Consider the following 22,713-nt stretch of genomic DNA (forward strand, 5'->3'; position numbering starts at 1 on the left):
GAGCACTCCCAAGCTGCGGACCCTGTCCTTAAGAGGGAGTGCAACCCCATTCACTTTGGCTTTAAAGCAGACACTGTCTGGGCACATCCTTACACTGGGACTGTCTTCTGCCAGCTTTTCAAAATTGAGGACTATCCTCTGTAAAGTAGGCTTCCTGGCCACCTTCCATATGTCAGCTGGGATGAAAGCCACTTAGGGCTGGCTGAAGAAATATCACTGCTTGGGGTGAAGAATAAAATAGCTTTCCACCTCTTCCATGCTTTAACACAGAGATGAAAGTGGCCGTCAAGACTGAGTACCATGCAATGTGTCTTGGAGAGATGGCAGTCCAGTCTTCACTAATTTTGTGTCCTGAAGGATGATAGAGGAGCCGTTATGGTCCTCTTATGTGTGATAACCCTCAAGGTACTTGAAAAGTGCAACCCTCTCCCCTCAGGGTTCAATGCACAGAAGCTGGCAAGGCTTCAACACTGATGGTGGGGGAGGATCCTGCACTTCAGCTGGTTCATTTTAGGGGCCTTGGGCAGGCAGGATGGCACACCCAGCTCTGTCCTCCAGGGTGATGCTCCCATTCCCAGCATCTGCCAGCCACGGGGACCACCTCACTCCTGCTAATGAAAGGGCCAGGCTGAAAGTTGATTAACATCAGGCCTTTTCTGAACCAGACATGCCTTATTTTCCAGGGCTGATGATCTGATGTGATATTCATGTGGTTCTTACTTACCCCTGATGATTGTTGTTTTCTTATGCTGTCTTGCATACTCTGTATTTTGAAGTGTGCTGCCCTGGAATTACTGGGTGAAATACTAAATGCAAATTCATTGGACCCATATGGTTGTATCCAGACTGAGGATGCACTGAAATCAAACGGGACCTCACTCAGCCTGCAAGTCCCTCTGATTTGATTAATCCATGCTGGCTGAACTTGGATTCCACCCAGGAAGTAGCTTTTCCCAGCTGTCCAGATGTGTCGGAGGGCAACTCTCATGCTCCTACAGTTTCTGGTTGGAGAAGGAGGTAGTGATGGAGATGCTGATGGTGACAGGCCTCCTTATTCTGCAGTGCATATTTGCATGGTGCATGCGCATCTGAGCATGCACAGAGCTGGGCAAGTGAGTGGAGCAAAGGAGGTCCCACCAACATTTAGTTGAACCTGAAGGCTATGGGGCAAAGGTCATGCTCACTGGGATATTAGTCCATGGGGAGTCAAGCTGTCTTGTTCAGTTGTGCCAAAGATACACAAAGAAAGAAATAGGCATCCCTTAAAAAAACCCTTTAATTAAGGAGTTAAAGGTAAAGGTTTCCCCTTGACATGAAGTCCAGTCATGCCTGACTCTAGGGGGCGGTGCTCATCTCCATTTCCTAGCCGAAGGAGCCAGCATTTGTCCGCAGACAGTCTCCGTGGTCATGTGGCCGGCATGACTAAACACCGAAGTGCACGGAACACTGTTACCTTCCCACCGAAGTGGTACCTTTTTATCTACTTGCATTTGCACGCTTTCGAACTGCAAGATTGGCAGGAGCTGGGACGGAGCAACGGGAACTCACCCCGTTGTGCAGATTCGAACCGGCGACCTTTCGATCAACCAGCCCAGCAGCACAGCGGTTTAAACCACTGCGCCACTTGCATCCCAGAATTAAGCAGTATGCTTCATTATTTGAGAGCTACAGTTACAATAGACATCATGTGCGGACACCTAGCATAACAATCCTGTCATAGGCAAACTGTTTTCTCTTTCTCTCTCCCCATCAGCAGTCGGTCCCTTTGTTCGTTCATAGTTTCATTTTTTCTTAATGACTCAGACAAATTACTGAGTTTTGTTTTTCATTAAGCTCTAGAGCAGTAATTTTCAAACTGAAAACTAGCAACACCCATTAAATAAGGCCTGGATCTCCTGGCACTTTCCTAATGTGCACCAAGTCTGAAAAGGTCAGAGGAAGCTTTGAGAGACAGATGTGGTGAGAGTTAAATACTGACAATCAGGGCTGGTCAATGTACATCCTATTAAATAAAAATGACACAATCTAGATCAAGATGTTTGGATTTGTGTAGACCTATAGAGGGGATGCAGCTGGGTTCAGTCCAAGAGACTAACTTGAGTCCATCGATTTCAGTGGATCCACTTGAAGAATGAATACATCTAGCTCTAGCCCTGTGTTTCCATTTCCGTGCCTGGACAAACATGGTTATAAACTGGCTTGACTGTACAGTGCTCTAGGGGATGCATTTATTTTATAATTTAAAGCAACTTAAAAGCTGTTACAGCATTACCAGGAACCCTATGAGGTATGGATTTTCAGGATGCAGAAAATGGTCTCATAAACACAATTCCCAATTTCACAGTGGGCTTACTAGGTGCCAGACCCATTGAAGTCAGTGGGATGTCTGGCTAAATAGGCTTGCCTTCTAAGGCTGTAATCCTGAACACAAATGCCAGGGAGCAAGTCCCACTGAACTCTGTGGGACCTTTTACTGCTGAGTAAACGTGCGCAATGTTTTCCCCCTTGTTAGGTTTTTTGTGCTTTCTGCCTCACTGCTCTTATAATGAGGTTTAACACCACCTGTGACCTGCAAAACACTACACTTCCCAGAATTCTGTGAGAGCAGATGCAAAGGGTGAACTAGGCTGCCATTAGCAAGGGGAGCCACAGTCTAATTTTAGATCTCTGCTTTTGAGAGGCAATGATCCCAGAGGTATTGAGTTGAAGAATAATATCCCAACAGCATCCAGAATGCAGCTTAGTGTATCTTCCACTCTTCTTTTCAATTCACTTTGGGCCAAACAAGACATGCTGCTGCAGATATAAGAAGAGGATCTCCTGCATCTTGTCAGTAGTAGCAATCAGGTCGGTGGTAGAGGATGGGAGGTGATTTGGAATGGGAATGCAGTGTTGAAGAAAGCGGCCATTTACCCAAACTCCATGCCACTTTCCCACTGAAAACAGCCCCTGATGCTGCTCACACAAGAGGAGGCGTGCTGGATCAGACCCAGGGTCCCTCTAGTCCAGCACGCCATACACAAGGCAGCAAAGCAGGTGTCCACGGGATGCGTGTAAGACCTCCTCCTTCCCGAGCAACTCAGTGACTGGTATATGCAGGCAGGTCACCTCTGGTGAAGAGGGGGACACATGGCCAGCAAGGCCAGTAGCCACGGAGAGCCTCCCCTTCCATTGATCTGCCCAATTCCCTTTTAAACCTATCCAAATTGCTAGCCATCACCACTTTGTGTCACAGCAAATTCCACAACTATATGTTGTGTGAAGAAGCACTTCCTTTTGTCCGTCCTAAACCCCTCACCAGTCAGTTTCATGGAATGATGCTGGGCTCAAGAGTTGCAGGAGAGACGGAAAAAGGTCTTCGCATTTTCTTCACACCATGCATTATTTTCAACACCTCTGTCACATCTGCCCTCAATGGGAGACATCCCCAGTCAGTCTTCAAAATTTGCGTTTTGAAATGAAGTTGGCCAGTCAAAAACCACATACAGAATTAGAAGAAACCAGATTTGAAAAGGTGAATATTAGGGATATTGCTTGCAAAATGTGTATGTCAAGCAAAGATTCTTACATAGATGAATGCTTTAGGAAAAATGTGCAGAAATATTGTTTTCATGAAAATCCACAAGCACATTTGTGTACATTTTTTAAGCCTCAGATTTTAGGATAAACTGAAATTAAGACTGGGAAAACATTTGACAGTATGAGATGATTCAGACTCATGACTGGGAAAATGATAATCTGGGGAAAAACTGAACTGAACAAGGTCATCCATCCCCAGAGTATGATTTCATTCTGGAAAATATTACAGGTAAAATTATGACCCACTTCTTTCTCGCTTCCCATAACACAATCCTACAGACTTGAATCCTTCTTGCTTCCACTTTCTGTTAATGCTTTAAAAGAACATAGGAAATCCTGTTCATAGATCTCCTGAACTGTAGCTACCGTGCTGCTGCATAAGCAGCTTTTTAACATATGCTGCAAAAATTCCAGTTTGTATTCAGGGAGGACAGATGTGCTAAACATAAATAGTGAATTAAAATCCATCTAGGAGTGGATTTTCATCTTTCATATTACAGAAACCATCCTTACGTGGACTTTCCCCAGGGAATAGTGAAAGAGCACACCAATATAGAAAGCATCAGGTATCGAATTGGAAAACTTTCTGCACCATATAATTATGTGGAAGCCTTATCCTATTCTCACATTTTTTGTTCATGCCAGGCAAGGCTAATTCTTCCACCTGTGCAAAACATCCTGGTTTTTTGCTCCTGTTCTTTCTTTGCATTTTAAGTTACCTGTTTACCTTTTTGAGAGCTGATGGATACAAGGACCGCTTTCACTGGAGGGTCAAGTTTCTCTCCTTTTCTCTATTGTCTTGCCTCTACATGATGATACCACACTAAGCCACGCTGACACATGTCTAGATTTAGCCTTCGATGCTTGTAAAAATACCGTGCTCTTGCTTTTGTAAAAACAATGTCACACTAACAAGAGCCTGGGAGGAGGAGGAATCCGATCTAGTGAAAGCCATGGTTGAATTAGCCGTACTGAGGGCATAATGCTATGTCCTTTTTTAGACAGAAAAATGTTGCTCAGTCCTCTTTCCTTTGAGTCTTGGCCTGATGGGCTTTTTGCCCCTTTTGTTCAGGGTACTTGCCTCTTTGGTCTGCTCCCTTCCTTGAGCAGTGGAATGTCCCCTTCCCTTCCTCCCTGAGGTCGGTTTTCCAACTCTGAGAGGCAACCATTGCTGTTCTCTCTGCTCTGGCAGTGAATGGGCCGGGAGTGAGGTCAGATCCCTTTCTAAAGTTGGAGCGCTATCTGAAGTTAGCCAGGTGGATCTGAACCCTAGGATTGCTATCCCTTCTGTTTTGTCCCATTTCCTGCAAGGATCATAGAATGCCCTCCACAATTTATGCTCCTTCCCGTTTGATCATCTCAACGCTCTTGTAAGGTCCAACACATTTCAGGTCAGAAATGTGGTACTTGGTCCAGATCAGACTTTTGTCTTGCCATCTCCCTACCCTCAATGTTATGGTTTGGCTTACATGGTCCAGATATCACCTTTCACTTATAATCTTCCCACATTTTCCTACAGTTACTTCATCATTTTCTTACTACAGAAAATGCAGCCGGGAAAGGAAAGTCACATTTCTAGGGACTGGCTCTGAAATAGAAATGGTTCCGGTGCACTGAAACTGGGATCACAAGGGCTGACATCTGTTTTTTGCAACCAATGTGTGATGTTATATATCATCACACCTATCATATATTAGGTGTTCTCAGTAATCTTTAAGAAAGCAGCCAAAACCTCCAGACATAAGCATATCTATGTAAAAAATAATGCTGTTGGAAACAACAGGATGTTTCCAAGGATATAGCACTGACCTGGAGAAATTGTCTCTAGTCCAGATGTAGTTAAGTTTTATGCTCCATGAATTACATTGCAAGCTTGGAGAAGTATGGACTTCAACCACGCATGGTATTCAGATCCATGTTTGCCTCCAGGAGAGATGAGCAAAATAAATTCTGATCAAATCCAGACTGAACTGAATTCTTCATACCTCCTTACATGTTTATGGATTTCAGAAGAGCATATCTCTGTGATCTCATCAATGTATACTGCAAGTACCAGAATATGTAATATATAAATATAGAATTACAGAAATAGAGAGGGGGTATAATCACAACGAAACTTGGCTCGATGCTTCTCTCAACATGCTGACTTGAAACTGAAATGTTCTTATTACATCATGGTTGGAGTCCTAGCTTGCTCTGCATCTATGCATCCCAAACAGACTGTGTTGTAATCTTCACCATCCTCAAAGTGCTAATTTGTGGTTACGCATAAACAAACATTGCCATTTAAGGAAAGCAAACGAGAGGACTCATCTCAGTATGGTTTTAAAAATAAATAAACTATACCACTGGAGCAAATGACAATTGCCTTTCTTTCTTGACTTGGCCCTATCCAAAGGCAGCTAAACACCAGCTATTACAACACTCTGAATTGTTTCTAGTTTATTTCTTGGCTCAGATCAAAGTATTGCTGATTACCCTTAAAGCCCCGAGACAAGGATGAGAAATTTTGTCTGGGAAAGCTGGATAGAACAGCTTAGTAGGCTGCATTTGGTCTGCAGACCAGAGGTTATCCGCCCTGCCTTACAGCAATGCCTTGTGCCCAGGATACTCCAGAGACCCTCTACTCTCGCCAAGTCCTCCTAAGATCAGCCTGAGAGGCTCTTCTCCAGACTCCATCCATGGTTGGAGTACGAGGGATCAGAATGAAAGAGAAACCTTCTCAGTGGCCACATGCAAATGGTGGGATTCCTTGCCCTGTGGTATCAATCTGCTCCTTTTAAAGCCCTGTTGGCATCTTCTCTGCTTGGTCGTGCATCGGTCTTGCCAAGCAGATGACTTTGATGGAGAAGAGCCACATTCTAGAACGATAAAAAGAAAAAAAAATCCGAGGAGACTGGGTTGGTTTGCGCAACATGACAAGCCATGGTAATGTCTTGCACCGCATGCTCTGCTGTGCTGCCTGAACCCAGTTGTGCTGTTACAGCACAGTATATTTGGTTTTTAGAAACCATGGTTTGTTCTATGGTTTCCAAGCCTCGCCATGGTTTGGCTGGTTGTCTTAACTCAGCACCATGACTGAGATCTCCTGAGCTTGCCATCACATTTTGTTAAAAAGTAAATGTGAAAAACTATCTGGCATTTCTCATTTCATTCACCTTGTGAACCAAGGAAAGGCATCCACATGGAGGAGGATGGGGAATGGTGTTTACAAGAGCTGTCAAGGAAAGGACGGTTTGAGGGCACTCATAGGGTTGCCTTAAGTGGGAGATGACTTGATGGCACATGAGAACAACACACAGAGAGAATGACACAAACCTAAAAGAATGCGCTTAGAGAATGTGCTATCTTCTATTGAAGGCTTCCCAAAAGTCTCCTTTCCTGGAACAGCAGTAAGGAGGAAAGATCCGCAACGCTAAGATCAGCCGATGAGTTCTGCAATCAGCAGATGCTCCTTTCTTCCCACTCCATATTTGAACACAGGCAAAGGTGCAGTGCAAATTCAATCATTCACTTAAGCAAGCATAAATGGGAAATAAATTCAGAAAGGGAATTGGAGGACAATCTAATGCATGTGTGGATAAAAAGTCCTACAGCTTCCAACATCCCACCAGCCAGCCATGCTGGCTAGGGAACGCTGAAAACTGTAGGACCTTTTCCTGACTAAGTGTGCATAAGATAGTGCCCTTAGCTACATAAACAGGAAAAAAAACCCTCTTTACTCTTTATTTCTTTTGCAAATTGGTAAACCAATTGGTGCCTTTCAGGAGATTTCATTAGTACATGTAAGATATGTAATAGGAAGCCAGTTCACCAGGGAAGCATTATCTTTTACTCGCGATCTTCAAATACTGTTGAAAAATGACCTTTTGCTATCACAATATTAATGTCTTCATCTCAAGGAAGAATCTCAAATCCCAACCAGGAAGACAAAATTGGATGCCATTTTTCTTTGCTTTCTGCAGCATAGGATGAAAGTTTAATAATGGCTGCATAATTCTGGGTTTACATGTACCTGGTGCCATATTTATCAATTTACTTGTTATGTACAGTTCTTATATTTCAGAGGGCAGTTTAAGAGTCCTTCTGTGCACTGTCAAAATGGCATGTGTTTAATATTTTGAGGGAGGTACATATCTGATCTGGGAAGAAGAGTGCTTTGGTGAGAATATGTCCCATATGGACATTATCACATAATTCACTTACCATTTATAACAGTTTCCCCCAACTCTGGACCCTTTAGATGTAGGGCTTAATCCAGATTTAAGCAGCATCAAGTGTGCTGGACTTCCCTGCTCCATCCTTCCTGTGGCTGGCCTGACAAAGCTACAGATCTCATTGATGCAAGTTACTAGACAGTGGATGGGGGCGACAAAGAGAGGCCTTTAGATCAGAGCAGATCCAGACCTCTTCTTCTTCCTATTTTCCCCATCCACCAGCCTGCAATCTTTTCAACTTCCCCAACTTCCTTTGAGAAACCCTAGCCACCAAGGTTCTTCTTGTATATGTGGCCTTGGGTAGGAGAGCCATACAGGCCTGTTTCTCCTCAGAAACTGGCTATGTTCACACATTATGACAAGAAACTCTGTGTGGGTATCATGGTTGGCATGGTTTTACCATGTTCTATCTAACAGACAATCAAACGGTTTCCACTTGATCATAGTTTCCATCTTCCCTGTTTCATCCTTCTACTGTTGGCAAGCATCCCATCAGCCACAGCACCTGAAAATTAATCACAAATTCCTTGCCTACCTCACCTGCCTTTCTCTCATTGGTCCACACATAGAGATTGGATGTCTGGATCACCTGGAAACGATGATCCCGGGGTCAGACAACATGGCAATCCATGATGGCACAAAGAAACATTGAACAAACTGTTGTGTTCCATTATGGTTTCTAAACACCAAACTTGCCATGCTGAAATACCATGACTGGCTTCAGACAGCACAACAGGCCAATAATGGCTTTTAAAAAAACCCCTTCCGTGGCTAGTTGTGTTATTTGAACCCGGCCAGTGTCTAAGAAGCCATAGGATTGCTCTTGCCAGGTTGTATCTGACGGGATGTATTCAGTCTAACCTAAATCGCATTCATTTTATGGGTCTGCTCTAAACAGAACAAATATTGCATGCAGCGCAACCTACCCAGCCCAAATAGTTCACACATGCAGAACACCACTGTTAGAACATCCCTATCATCCTACAAGTATCTCTTGCTATTCCATTGGGTTCCAACCACAGAAACAGTCCAGACTGGGGCAACATGGGGCAATGTGGGTCAAAGACATTCCAACCTCACCATCTGGATCTGAGTTTGAAAAGCTGAGGAGAAGTGTGGGCGTGTGGGGGATAACTTGTCAGCAAGCACAGTTTTTTCAGTGCGCAACATCCACAGAGGGCACCTTGGATAAATTATCAGCTCTAATTTGCTAGTCTGAGCCCGAGCTAATATGAGGTACCTCACATCCACTCTGGATTTCGAAACTGGTGGGTTTGTTACTGTTAAATACACACACGCACACATTTATATGAAGGGTGTGTGTGATAAGTATTGACATTATGTCAGGATTTTAAGTAAGAAAATAGTATGAGCTTTCTGCAATTTTGCCATGTCATGAACTGTTTGTCATAATGACTGGTTCAGATAACGCAATGACTGAGCGGTCGTCATTGAACCGTAGGTGATTGCTGAAATTTGGCTGAATCATACGTTGTTGTTTTACCCGAACACAATGAAATAACAGACTATGGTGAACAACCCATAGCTCACGTCCCAACCGCAAACCATGAGATCTCTCCATGGGTTGTTCATGGTTAACCATTTATGGCCTGTTAGAGCTGGGTTCAGACAACATGTTAATCCAGGTTTCAATGACAACCCACAGTTCAATGACTATCCAGATTCAACCTATACTCAGTCTTTGGGTATGGGTGATTGTACGGTCTGAACCCAGTCAATTTATATTTACACCTATTTTGGATTGAGAATTGGGAAGAATGTGAAATACTAATATTGAAATCCCATTTTCAGAGTTGCTGTGATTATTTTCTTCTTTCAAATAGTTAGAAAAATGCATTCTAAATCTACAGCAGGGAATCAAAGATTTGGGAGTTAAAAGGAAAGCTAATTAGGTTCAAATATTGCAATTAGCACCACCGTGGAAACCCAACCATGTGGGAGCTGAGCAAACAACATTAATATTAACACTACAGAAAAGTAACATTCGGCACTATTGAGATGTAGGTCAGTGCCATTTTGAACAGATAAATAATGGAACATGATGACAAATGATTTGTCAGTAAGATATTAATTTTAAAGGGATATTTAAAAACGACAACCTAAAATGAACCCTACAAAGAAAGAACCAAACAATGCCTCTTCGATGAAGCTCTGCTTAAGTACATTGAGATTTTCTCCGGTCAGTCCTGCTTCATGGTGTCATTATTCTATTTGGTAACCAAATAAACCCCTCCATTTATTCCCCCTCCCACTTCTGCTCAGTTAAACTGCTGCTTTCATAATGCAGGCTTGTTAGATCAGGCCACATGGTGGTGACAGCAATCAGCTGACTGGAAGTCATAAGCCAAGAAACCGATGGAGGAAAGTTTAGGGGTTTATATGTGATGTGCGTGGAGTACACTCTCAATTATAGAAATGGCTTGGAGGCATCCCAAATACTCTGGCAGTCTGAAGCTGAGAAACAAGGATGGCTTTTACTGTATACATGTTCTGACATGAAGCTACATAGGAGATGCATGATGTTCCTTCTCGTGCATCATGCTGAGAGAGCAACAGCAGGAGACGATTGTTGCCCCCAAGTCCTGCTTTTGGTCTTCCTAGAGCAGGGGTGGACCAATCTGTCAGTTTCAGTTTCTTTCAGCTTCTCATTTTTCCAGTTTAAATAGTTCATCCCAAACAGTGATTCTCTCCCAATTTTACATTCAATTTGTCTCAAACAATGAGAGTTCAGAGAGAGAGAGAGAGAGATTGCATGAAGAGTTTGTATGCACCATTGTCCACGCATTTATCCTACCAAAGATATTTCTGAGAAGTATTTCCCATAGTAAATACTATGCATTTACTAAGTGCACAGTAAAACAATGCATTTTACTATTTTTCCTAACACAGAGATTGTTCCATGAACTTTTCTTTGATCTATGTATTTTGATTGGAGAACACAGTTGCACAATTCAAGGAAGTGAAAATTTTGAAGAACTAAATTTTGGTTCACATACTGGCTTGGAAGTATGAAATTTGGTAAATTTGCATTAAAACGTGAGCTGAGAAAGACATACTGCCGACTACTGTGGGAAACAGCATGCTGGTCCAGACAGGTCTTTGGTTTGATCCAACAGGGTTTTCCTAATGTTCATTTCCGTCTGGACCATTCCCTATCCCAAAATCCAAATATCGTTTCCTTAGACTTTTGTCCTCTTAGGACTCGTGACCCCATGTTCCTATGCCCACGGTTCTTTTACCCATCCTGCTTTTTTCCCTCTGAGAGCAACTAGGAAATTAAATTGCAGAAATGGAGGTCCATCTGTCAAAGTTGGTTAGTCAAATTGTATCAAAATCTGGACATCAGAAAATAAGCCTATCTGAAGGTGCTGTTGATAATATCTAAATACTTGAAGGATGCTACTTAAAGAATGGCTTCTCACTGCCTCTGCCATCCTGCTTGTGCATTCATGTCTTTCAGTCAGGTGCTTCTCTGGATACCACCAGTTGAAGCGGACATGCATATGGCAGGCATGTCAGGAGCGGAGCTGGCTAGAGCCAGGGGTCAGAGTAGATGATCTAGGATGTCCTTTCTGACTCACTCCGTTTCTATTTTCCTAAGTGCATTACATATCTACAAAGGGAAGAGCATTTTGCCTTGGTGGGGCCCGAACTTTGGCATACCAGTCCCAAGGAGGTAACTAGCACCAATACAACGATAATTACAGTCCTAGGTAAAGGCACCAAAAACACGTATAACTGCCTTGAATGCCATTTTTTTGTGGAAATCAGAGATATGCAATAAATAAATCAACTAGTTCTCTATGCAGTTTTAATTAATTTTAATGTGGAATTCACCAAAACAAAGAAAAGCATATGATGCAAAATTGCATCATGCAATTAAATCAAAACGTCAATACACTACACAATTCTAAAAACATACCTGTCAAACCAGTATCATACAAGTACAGAAAGAAGCACAAACTCCACATATGATAAAAAAATAAATAAAAAGACAACCTGATAGAATACATATTTGGGTAAAGAGCAGACATATTTAAAATACATTCTAAGATATACCATATGGACTTATGGGTAAACCGTTTTAGAGTTTGAATTTCTCTGGGGATCATAAACCTGAAATCACAAAGGTTGGTGCTGAAGAGAACCAAATGAGCCTTGGCTTATGTGGGGTGTTAACAAAGAATCCTGAGACAATTATGAGTCACAACCACACGTGCATCCATATTCTTTCCCTCCCAAAGATGCTAAAGTCCTCCAAAGCCATACAGCCCAAAATATCAAGGCCTCCACCTCAGTGCCGAGGAAAGTTCATCTCAGGAGTAAAACAGGGGTGGGAGGAGGTAGAGATCTTTTGCCCAGGTGTGCTGTACGTTCACTGGGAAACTGGGACAAAATGAAACCAAGCAAAAGCTCTTTCCAAACTGGAATAGCAGGTATCCTAAATCAATCCTCTTTTCCATCTTACTGAGGACTACCACCCAAACATTCACAAGGAAATTTGCAGTCTCTTGCATAACCCTCCATGGGAGTGTGCCAGCCAGGGTTTTGGAGCAGGTGACTCAGTTGCTAGGATTTTCATAGCATGCTGAGGTGGCTATAGAATTTAGATGGTGTTAAAATGAGCTCTGGAAAAACGTTCCAAGGATAAACATTACTATCCAATGCTGACTGTATGTGAACCCAGGAGCTCCGGATTCCAGCCCCCACTCAGCCATGAAGCGTACTGGGTGACTTTAGACCAATTTTCTCATGCTGCTAGGACAGTGAGAATTGTCCCCAAAATGCCCACTTAAGCTAGGCCACCTCTGCTGGACCTACTTGGAAGTCTCCATTCGGAGATCCTAAACAGAAGCCTTGAGCCAGGATTTTCCTTGGCTGAAATGAAGGCAGCTCTGGCAATTTTGAGTGGCCTCTTTGCAGAAGCTGTAAGGTACAATCACATCGCTGGTTTTAATGGTACACTTACTTCATGGGTTGCTTATGCCAGCATGTGACAGTGGGTGCAGCTTGGGAATGGGTGGAGTAATGAGTAAGTACACAGAGTATTCCTGGTATTAGCTGTCAGTGTTTGCATGGTGATTTGTAAAGAAGAGATGGGAGAATCCAGCGCTGGGCTTGGGAGGGATACGGAGAGTGCTGAGGGGGTTGGACCGCTCAGCCATATTAAATCCCCAAATACGGCATGCGGCAGGACCCAGACAAATTAATGTGGAAAAAAAACACTTTCTACTTCATGTTGATTAGGGACCAGACTCATGTTTCTGCATATGTTTCTAGAGAGCATACAAAAGAAAAAAACTGCCTTACAAGGGAGCCCAGCTTCACATGGATGGTTAGGATATTGAGCTAAGAAAGGGGCTGTCAATCCATGGTGGAGCCCCTGTTTTGCATGCAGAAATCTGAAATGCCAACTTTGGAACAGTTGGGACTGGGATAGCAGGATGTCAAAAGCAGCCTGAAGTTCTTCCAAGGCCTTGTTTCAAAAATGCATGCTTTATCCTTCATTGACTGCAAGAGTCCCATCAAAACTATAACGCCACAGGAAAAATATTTATATTATAACAATCTGGCTACAGTGCCTTTAAGCAGCATTGGTTTGAATGTTCTGTGCCCTGCGTTCATGAGGGCACGGCCATCAGTCCACCAGGCCTCAGGGCCACCACCAGGACAAGGAACTTTTGGTTTGGTCCACCTCTGGCCTGTGCAATGGGCTGACCACGTTGCCAAGTGCCACATCTCTTGGGCAAGGCTGAATCCTACAGCTTTGGACTGGTCCTTGCTATTGGATACTCCTAGGCAGGGGTTCTGCAAGAAGCTTCATGTTTGGCACTCTGCCTTAGCACCATGGAAAGTTCTCCAATCAATTTAATTTTATTTACTTATTTAAAATTCTTTAGGTACAATTCATTACTGAGGCCTCGGGATGCTTTGACAGTAAAGCAGAATAAAACAAAATTTTTGACCCCTTATTGGGGAGAAGGGGCAAAAAAGGAACTGTGCACAAAGATTGTAGGAAGCGGTGAGAAAGTGGATTCGGTGTTTATCTTACTGTAAAGCAGCGCTCTTTCTTTTATCTTCCTCTGTTCTGTCCTTGCAGTCCTTCCAGCCACTTGAGTATCTTGGAAAGACCCTGGAAGACTTTGTAAAACTTCCTGTCTTGGGTCTTTCCAAGGCTGCTGCTTGCGAGTGCACGAAGGTCAAGAGAGGAGTTGTTCTCATTTGTTGTTAGAAGGACTTTTAGCATCAACAAAGCAAAACTAAAAATCCCAGTTTCATGGTTGGAGGGAGAGCACCCCCCATCTTCCTCTTTTCAGTAACACATGCCCTGAAGCCTGCATCCTGAGAAATGTGTCTGAAATCCTCAATCTCATCAAAAGAAGCAAAAAAGGACATTCCTGTTTCTCAGGGAACTAATAAACGGTTACAAAAGGTCAGGTAAGGTTTTGGCACAGCACAGTTTTGCCTGAGCAGCCAGAATCTTTCCTGGCTTGGACAAGTTCTTCGACCCTAAAATCTGATTTTGGCCCTTTAGCCCGGTTCCCAGGCATTACTTTGGACTCCTGGTTTCCCTCTGCTCGATTCCTGTTGTTCACTCCTACTGAAACAAATGTAAAAACATTGAGTCATGTGTACACATCTGTGAATCCAACTCAAAATGTAACCCCAAATTAGGGACACGCTAGAAAGTTTTTTTCAGTTCATTATAACCTGGATTCACCCAATTTGTATCTTGCAGACTGAACCCAGACTAGGACATCATGAGCAGTTGAAATTTGTACATATCCAAACTTGCCATGTGATTCATGGAAGAAAAAAAAACATACATTTGAAATATCCACAAGGCTGACTATCTGATGCAGACACGGCCTGGACAAAGGTTAAGATGGAGAACTTTTGTTAACCAACTAGAGGTCCTCAGCTATTGGGTGGTATTAAAAAAATGAATAAATAACTTTGATGAATGTGAGTTTTGCTGATCTGCGTATTGCATGTTAGATTATTCCATCCATGAATCTCAGTGGAATAATCTTGAGGGACTGTTCTTTTCATACAAATAACTGGGAACCATTTACATACTATACTCCTCAGAGGCTTTCTTCCTTGGATCTTGAGAAAAATCAAGGCAGCTCGGGGAGGGGGGGCTGTTAGAAATTCCCCTCAAGAGGTATTTAACCTTCCCTTTCAGACATGGAGGCAGGTGCCAAGCCCCACAGAATGCAGGTACCCAACAGGAGAAGCTCAGGCTGGCTACCCGATGCAGGAGTACCCTCCTGATGAGTAAAGTGTCCTTGTAATGAATGTGATACTTATGACCAGGATCTTGCTCATGAGTAGACCACTGTCCAGGTGGTACGAATGGCTTACCACTGTGCTCTGGGTGGTTTCAGGTACAGCATGGTTGAGGTAATGAAATCTCCTCCTTTCTTTTTACTGGGTTTCATACGGATGTTGTCTTTGGAAGTAGCTCCGGCCTACATTTCTGTGGCTCTCCCTGCATGACTCAAGAAGTGCAGCTGAAGGAAGCATCCTCCTACCAGTCCAGTCACCATGGCAGGGCAGAAGGTGTCTGCTGTCCTTTGCTTCCAGCAGCAAAGGGTTTTGGACCAGCCCAGAGTTTGATCCATCAGAAGCTTTATCCTTTATGAAGGAACTCCTGAGCACAGGGCAGAGAAGACAAGCAGTTATCCTTAACCATAAATCTATGTGACAGAAAGCATAGGGAAGAAGATAGAAATGTGTCCACCTCGACGACGTGTAAGCATTTATTTAGAGTAGCCAGTACACAAAGATGTATAGATCTAGTTAATTAATTAATTAGAGACTCTCTATTTTGGAGTTCATCATTGACAACAAGTTATTTCTGATAAGCAGTCTTGTCATACACGTTGTGGGGAAGCCACTGAGTGGCTTTAAGTGAAAGCAGTCGGCAGAAAGCCAAATAGCCAAATGCATTTCAACGTCACAGTCATCTCTACCATCTTAAATGGAAGGTGTGGTAATCGGACTCCTCTAGAGTTCAGTTCACATTCTGGCTGGCATACGTTCAAATGTGTAATCTGAGTCAAAATTATTTTAAACAGGGAATATAAAGTATCATGGTGCAGAGCTTCCACGCCCTGGACTTGGTGTAATCTTTTCTACATGCATATGGTTTCCCAATAACAGTGCAAGTAGCAAGTCACCAAATGCAGTTTAAAACATTAAGTGATTAAATACCGAAACAGCAAATCATAAAGTCTGGCTCACATTACAGGGATCCCAGAGGTCAGCTGTAGATTGCAGCCTTCGATTTCCTTGGAAGAGCATTCTGACACTATTAGCCTGGACTCTGATACTCTCTGATTCATCGAATACAAACATCAGCTCTGCCACTCGCAATGCTAAAATCCAGCATTATCCAACAAAGCAAAACAGTAGGCAGTTCAGGGTAGGTAAAAGGAAGCCTTTTTTGCCCACAGCATAGAGTTAAACAATGGCGTTTGCTTCTACGAATGGTGATATTCACTAACCTTGAAGGCTCTAACAGATGATGAGGGTCTTCGTGGAGGATAAGGCAGTCAGTGGCTTATAAACACAATGGCTTATACACAGCAATGATGGCTTGCAGCATCAGGGACAGTATGAGTTTCATACATATTGTTTGGGAATATTTGGCTTGACCTGGCAAAGTTCATCTTGCACTAACTAGTTTGATCTTTGGGTTGATGCACAGAAATGACTGATTTTAGAGGTCATCTAGTCTAGAAATCCTGCTTCTGCAAGACATAGGAAACTGCTTTACAATCCCCTGAACATTGGTCTGCCTAGCCCAGGGGCCTCCAGACTTCCTCCAAGGAACCCTTCTTAGTGTGACAACTCAGTGCAGAATCCATTAATAAGCACACTTTGTGTAATACATTTTCTTTGAGCAAAACATTGCACTGAATGTTGCAAAATGCATTTCATACAATGTAAACAGAAACTATTTTATAAATGCATTAAAGAACCCAGTTATCGCTTAGCAACTAAATCATACCAAGTTTACTGAATACATACTAAATGTGAGTATAATATGACTAACCAATAATATGAAAAATTCTGCCTCATTCTAATGAATTGGCTGGGCTTCTTTTTTGCCCTCAAAAAAATCAAAATTTGGAGTTACTGGTGACAGTTGCAAGCATTTTTCTGGCTCTGCATCCATTTGATGCCTGTGTGATCATGATTCCTTACAATTCGAATTCAATCAAATGAAGCCACTTTGGCCCTAAAATGAATTAATATGCTTTTAAAGTATGTGTGTAAGGGTTCTGATTTGAAATGAACTCAGACCTTTCCTTGTCACGGACTTATCTCTTTTAAATGGAACAATGGAACAAAGACCTTACAATTTCACTGTAATCATAGGAGGAAAGCCCGGGATGATTCCCACAGAATCCTGGGGTTCTGGGGAGCATAACTTGAATACTGTGGATGCAGTTCAATGGATTGGCTAGCAGTGACTCTCCAGAGTTCCAGGCATGAGACTGAACCTGCATATATAAATATACAGCAAGTGTGCTACTCCTGAGGGACAACTCATCCTTGACAGATAGCCAGCCTCTTAAATGCCTCCTGGAAAGGGGAGACCACCATTGCTCAAAGCAATTTTTTCCATTGTCTGATTATTCTTGTTGCAACTGGATTCTTTCCATTTTATCCCAAGATTCCATAAATGCACACAAAAAGGAGGAGGGAATTTCAGGACAACAGGCTATAATTTCCATTTTAAATGGTTGTTTGTTTCCCATATTATATACTACACTGAACATAATATTTAATAATGAGATTTTAATTGTAAATTTTCCAAGCATTGTCTCTCTCCATATGTGTGTGTGGGGATAGATTTGAATCCCCGTATTTAACTGATGTTTCATCTGGTTCTTAAAAAATAATCAAACCTTGCTAGTACAAGGAATTTTTCTATCAAAATCAATGGGGCAAAACTAGTGTCATGTTTAAAGAAGGCTCAAAATCATTATTTACCCACAGACCAGACTGTCTGCTGACAAAAATAATTTCATTGGTTTGGGATTTTGTTTCTTCCTCATCCCATCCAGGTACTAAGTACCCCACTGAAAGGGAATGGCTCATTTAGAGTCATCGAGCTCTGCTGGGTAATTACTTTAATTAGCTAGTTTTTGGGAAACTGCACATTAGCTACATGACAGATCAGAATGGCTGTGGTCTATTGAGTAATTATTTAATTAGGCCATGTTTTAAAAACTGTTTATCGCTTATATAATGGACTGGAACTAGCTCCTTCTGGTCTTTTGTGTGAGCATTTAATGAGGCCAAATATACTATCAATTGCAATTCCTCCCCCCTCCCCCGGCCAATAGCCCCTCCACTCTCTGAAACCATTCTGCAATAATTTACTGTATAAGAAAAACACCAGATGCTTTTTGTGTTGAGAAACAACAGATTTTTCAGGGTTTCAAGAATATTTTATCTACTGTAATATGGTCTGGGGAAAAGAATATTTCTGCAGTCATTCCTTTTGAGCATCAGCGACAATGAGAGAAAAATGAAAACGCAAAACAACCCAAAAGGTGCTGCTGGTTCCTTTGATTAGATTGTCTATTTAAGGGAGGGAAAATGGCTGGCTTCCCAGACAGGTGCTTTCTTCACGAGGCTATGGGAAAGTGAAGCTGAGATCTAAGATGTTTTGGCATTTCTCTGATGAGTCAGGCTTAATTAAATCTGAGTGATGAAAAGACCAGTTTTGAAATAGGCACAAAGATATCTCAGAGCAGGTGTGAAAAAGTCCCTCCCCCTTTAAACCGAGATGGAGAACAGGAGGCCCAGGGGCCAAGTCATCCTTCTGGGGGTCCATGCTGCCCCTTTAAGGCTACCCAGAATGCTCTGCTCCTTTCTCCTGCCCCTACCCCCTTTACTCCAACCACCAAGTGATCTGTAGTGGGAGTAATTCCTCCTCTTCCATTCCAAATGTTGGAAAGGCTTAATTACTGGCTTAGTCAAGTAGCTTAATTTTAGTTACATTGAAGTGTGCAGGCATTTTGCCCCCAGTTGCAATGGCCTTTAGCTGACCGCCACTGGTTGAACACACCCACCCGCAGCTCCTCTGAAGGGTCTTTTGGCCCTTGGCTCTGAAAACGGTTCTGCACCCTCTTTCTGCAGGTGGATTCAGAGGACCACTCCATATCCCTTTTCAAGCATGGAATCAACATGGCAGGATGTGTCCTCAACCTGTGCATACTGAGCAAGACTCCTGAGCAAAGGCGCTGTGCTCAGGGCTCTCTGCTGAGAGGTTCTAAATAGCCTGTCCTACCGCTCTGGACCTCTCCAGGCTATGCTCCTTCCAGTGGAGAGAAGCTGGTGACATAAGGCATGGGCTGAGGTGGGAGTGGTGGGGGGCTGCACTGCAGTGGCTCCACTCCTGCCTAGAGGGCTGCCTTCAGGAGATGGTGCTTGGGGAAAATCGTTCAGCCTCGTGGATTCTTCAGCACGCGTTTCTCCAGGATCTGTTCAGTCTCCCATGCTATTTAACATCTACATGAAACTGCTGAGTGGGGTCCTCCAGAGTTTTGGGTTGCACGGCCATCAGTATGCAGACACACTATTTCTCCTGTTCATCACTGGCAGGTGAGGCTGTGGATGTACCAAACCAGTGTCTGGCTACAAGGATGGATTGGATAAGGACTAACAAACAGAAACACTATCCAGACAAGACTGAGATACTCTTAGCAGGTGGTTCCCTGAAGGAGTTCAGCTTTGGCAGTTACAGGTGGCCTAAAAATAAATGAATAAAATCAACCAGTTCTAAATGCGCTTGAACTCCCCTTGAAGGAGCAGGTTCATAGCTTGGGGGTGTTCATTGAGCCATCTTTGTCGCTTGAAGCTCAGGTGGAATTGATAACTTGGAGTACCTTCCATCAGCTTCATTTGATGCCCCAGCTGTGCCCTGACATGGACAGAGATGCTCTAAATTCTATGCTCTAAATTAGATAACTGCAATGCACTCTTCATGGGACTGCCCTTGAAGATGATTGAGAAGCTGCAGCTGATGTAGAATATAAGAACTAGATTAATTTCTTGGAGCTGGACTAGTTCTGGCCTGCCTGCATGGATGCCAGTATGCTTCTGGTCCCAATTAAAGGTGCTGGTCTTAACCTATAAAGCCCTGCAGAGCCTGGGACCACAATACCTGTCAGGACGCCTCTCCCAACCTTGATCCATGTGGACACTGCACTAACCTCTGAGATATTTCCCCAGATGTTCCCTCCTTGAAGGGTAACAGCTATGAGGAAAGCCTTTTCTGTGGTGGCCTCCCATCTTTGGAACAACTTCCTTGATGCAATCTGCCCAGCACCAAATTTGCAATTTTTTTCAGTGCTGGGTTAAAACAGTTCTCTTTGTGGAGGCCTTTCTTTCAGGAGCCTGACACAATTAGCCAGCCGCGTTTCTTCTATTCTGCGCCATGTCTTTTTGTCTTTTTATTGCATGTTATTCTTGTTAATGTTTTTACCTGTTGTATTTATTGTTTTTATACTTTGTGGTAGACCATTCAGAAAGCTTTGGCTATGGTTCGCATAGAAATGAGATACATTCATAATACTTAGAATAAGTGCTCACAAGTGCTTGGAGCGCATGACTGACTGAAGGCAAACAATGCGATTCTGTAACTCGAGCTTAGCAGGTCTGATTCTGTGTGCTGCCCAGATTGGGACTGCCTAGGAGCCAGGTGCAGACCATGGAAGATGCACACAGTGAGCAATAATCAGGATAACTGGATTGTCTGGCAGTTCATATAAGCAGCCACATGTTTGTGTGATGAAGTGCAGGGAGAACTGTATCTGTAAGGAAAGCAGAATTTCCCAAACCTCACAGTGCAATGTCAGCAGACTTAGGGAACTGGCACAAGTCGTTTCCCTACAAACTCATTTTGCAATCCCTCCAGCTCTTAGGAAAAATTAATTTTGAATGTCCCCCAGCTATCAAACCAAATTAATTGTGCATGCCCCCTGCTATCAGTTCTGGCTACCCTAAGACTCTGCCTAGGGTAGAATGCAAAGGGCTTTCTTCTCCGTAGGGAATTTTATTAGCCTGGACATCCTGGAGTGCTACATTTCTAAGCACTTTTGTGTACCGACAATTGGTTGGGCCTAGCCCAAGTCTAGGAAAATGTGTTTTCTGTTGTATGCATGATGCTTGATATGTTGAATACTTCCAAACCCACCACTGTTGGTGGTCAGTGCTTCTCCTCCACATGTTGTTTTCAGTATGGGTGTAAAGAAGGCATTCTGTATTTTCCCACATTAACTGGGGCCATCCGATTGCTCTGCTACTTACTAATTAAAATATTTCCCTCTGGACTGTCAGTCCAAGATGTCAGAGGTTGGTACACTAACAAAATTGAAAACAGAGGGTTAGATGCATCTCCTGATCTTGGTGAGGTGCTGGAAGATGATGGACTGTGTTTGACTTGGCAGGTCAAAACCTTGTTCATACCTGTCCAGGTGGCTGCCATTCCAATTTTAAAATAAGGTTCTGTATAAATTCCAGTTTCAACATTTTTCTTGTCTGCTTTTCAATTTTATTTTTAGCTAGCTTGGTGAACAGCACCAGTGTCAGGACTGTCATGTTTGTTTGGTTTGGATTTTGATCTCTGCACAAATGCAAGGAACTACTTGAAAATGTTAACCTTTAAAAAAATTACAGTAGAAGCAAATAGTTCAACAATGATTCAGTTTGTTAATCTTGTAAATTTAGGGATGGCAAAATGCTTCTGGGCAAATACAATTTATTCATTCCATGTTTTGAATCAGAATGTCAAGTGGAATTCTGTAGGCATGCTATAAACATTAGAATTTTTCTTAAATATAAAGCGCCCTTCACTGGGGCAATCCTTTTGCAAAAAGTATTGCAAAAACACAGGATAGGAATAGGGTTAGGAATTTCCAAATCTTACTAAAAGTAGTTTCCCCATGCCTTCTGGATGAGCAAAATGGATAATGATGATCAATTCCTTAGTGTTTCTTTTCCTAACTCTCTGAGAGGGTGAGACATATTTTCCCTTCCGGTAGACACCCAATTTGTACGGGTCCCTGCAAAAGAATCCTGATAAACTGCCAATAGTCTGAACCTAGTTGTCCCAATGAATGGGCAATTTCTGAGTCCTAGTTGCTCCCAAGAACCCTTAAGCCCAGCTTTAGAAATACTGAACAGTAATAATATTTGGATTTACTTTCTAAAGTCAATAGGGCAGAGTTCTTAATTTAAAAAATTGTGAGATACCCTAATAGTACAGGGTATAGTTGCATGCCCTTGCCATCTTGGCACATAGGAAAGAGATAACTTTTGAAAAGAAGGAAACCAAAATATATCAGTTGTGTTGAATCTCCAGACAAATATCCATCCCCCACTGACTGGCAGTCTGGTCCTCCAGAGTTCTCAGGTAGCCATGCCCCCCCTTTTCCCACTGCCCAAGTTTTTTGGAGGCCTCCTGGCTTTTGTGCCCATTCCAGAGGTTGCAATAGATCTCCTAATGCTTTGTTTCTGGCAGTAAGAACTTTAAGCTAAAACAGGTGGCGATCCCATGGTTTTGGCCCATTCCTTCTTCCGGTGGTCCCACTGTCTCCTGGAATCTGGCCCCTAAGAGTTTCTCTGACATGAAATTGGGGTGAATGTGGTTTGAAACTGCTGGTGTATCTACAGGAATGTACTGACTTAATAATGTGAGGAAACTAGGAAGAAAACAGTGGACTTCAAATATAAAATAAACAGAAGTACTTCTAACTTAGCTAATTGCACTTTACCTGCTTGAGATGAACTTTAGCTTTCAGAGTCTATGTGGAGCTTCTTGCAGGAAAGTTGGTTTGAGTGGGAGAACCTTGGCAGGCTGATTTGGTGG

This window comes from Varanus komodoensis, unplaced genomic scaffold, assembly GCF_004798865.1.
Source record: "Varanus komodoensis strain SLA01 unplaced genomic scaffold, ASM479886v1 scaffold15, whole genome shotgun sequence".
NCBI lineage: Eukaryota > Metazoa > Chordata > Lepidosauria > Squamata > Varanidae > Varanus > Varanus komodoensis.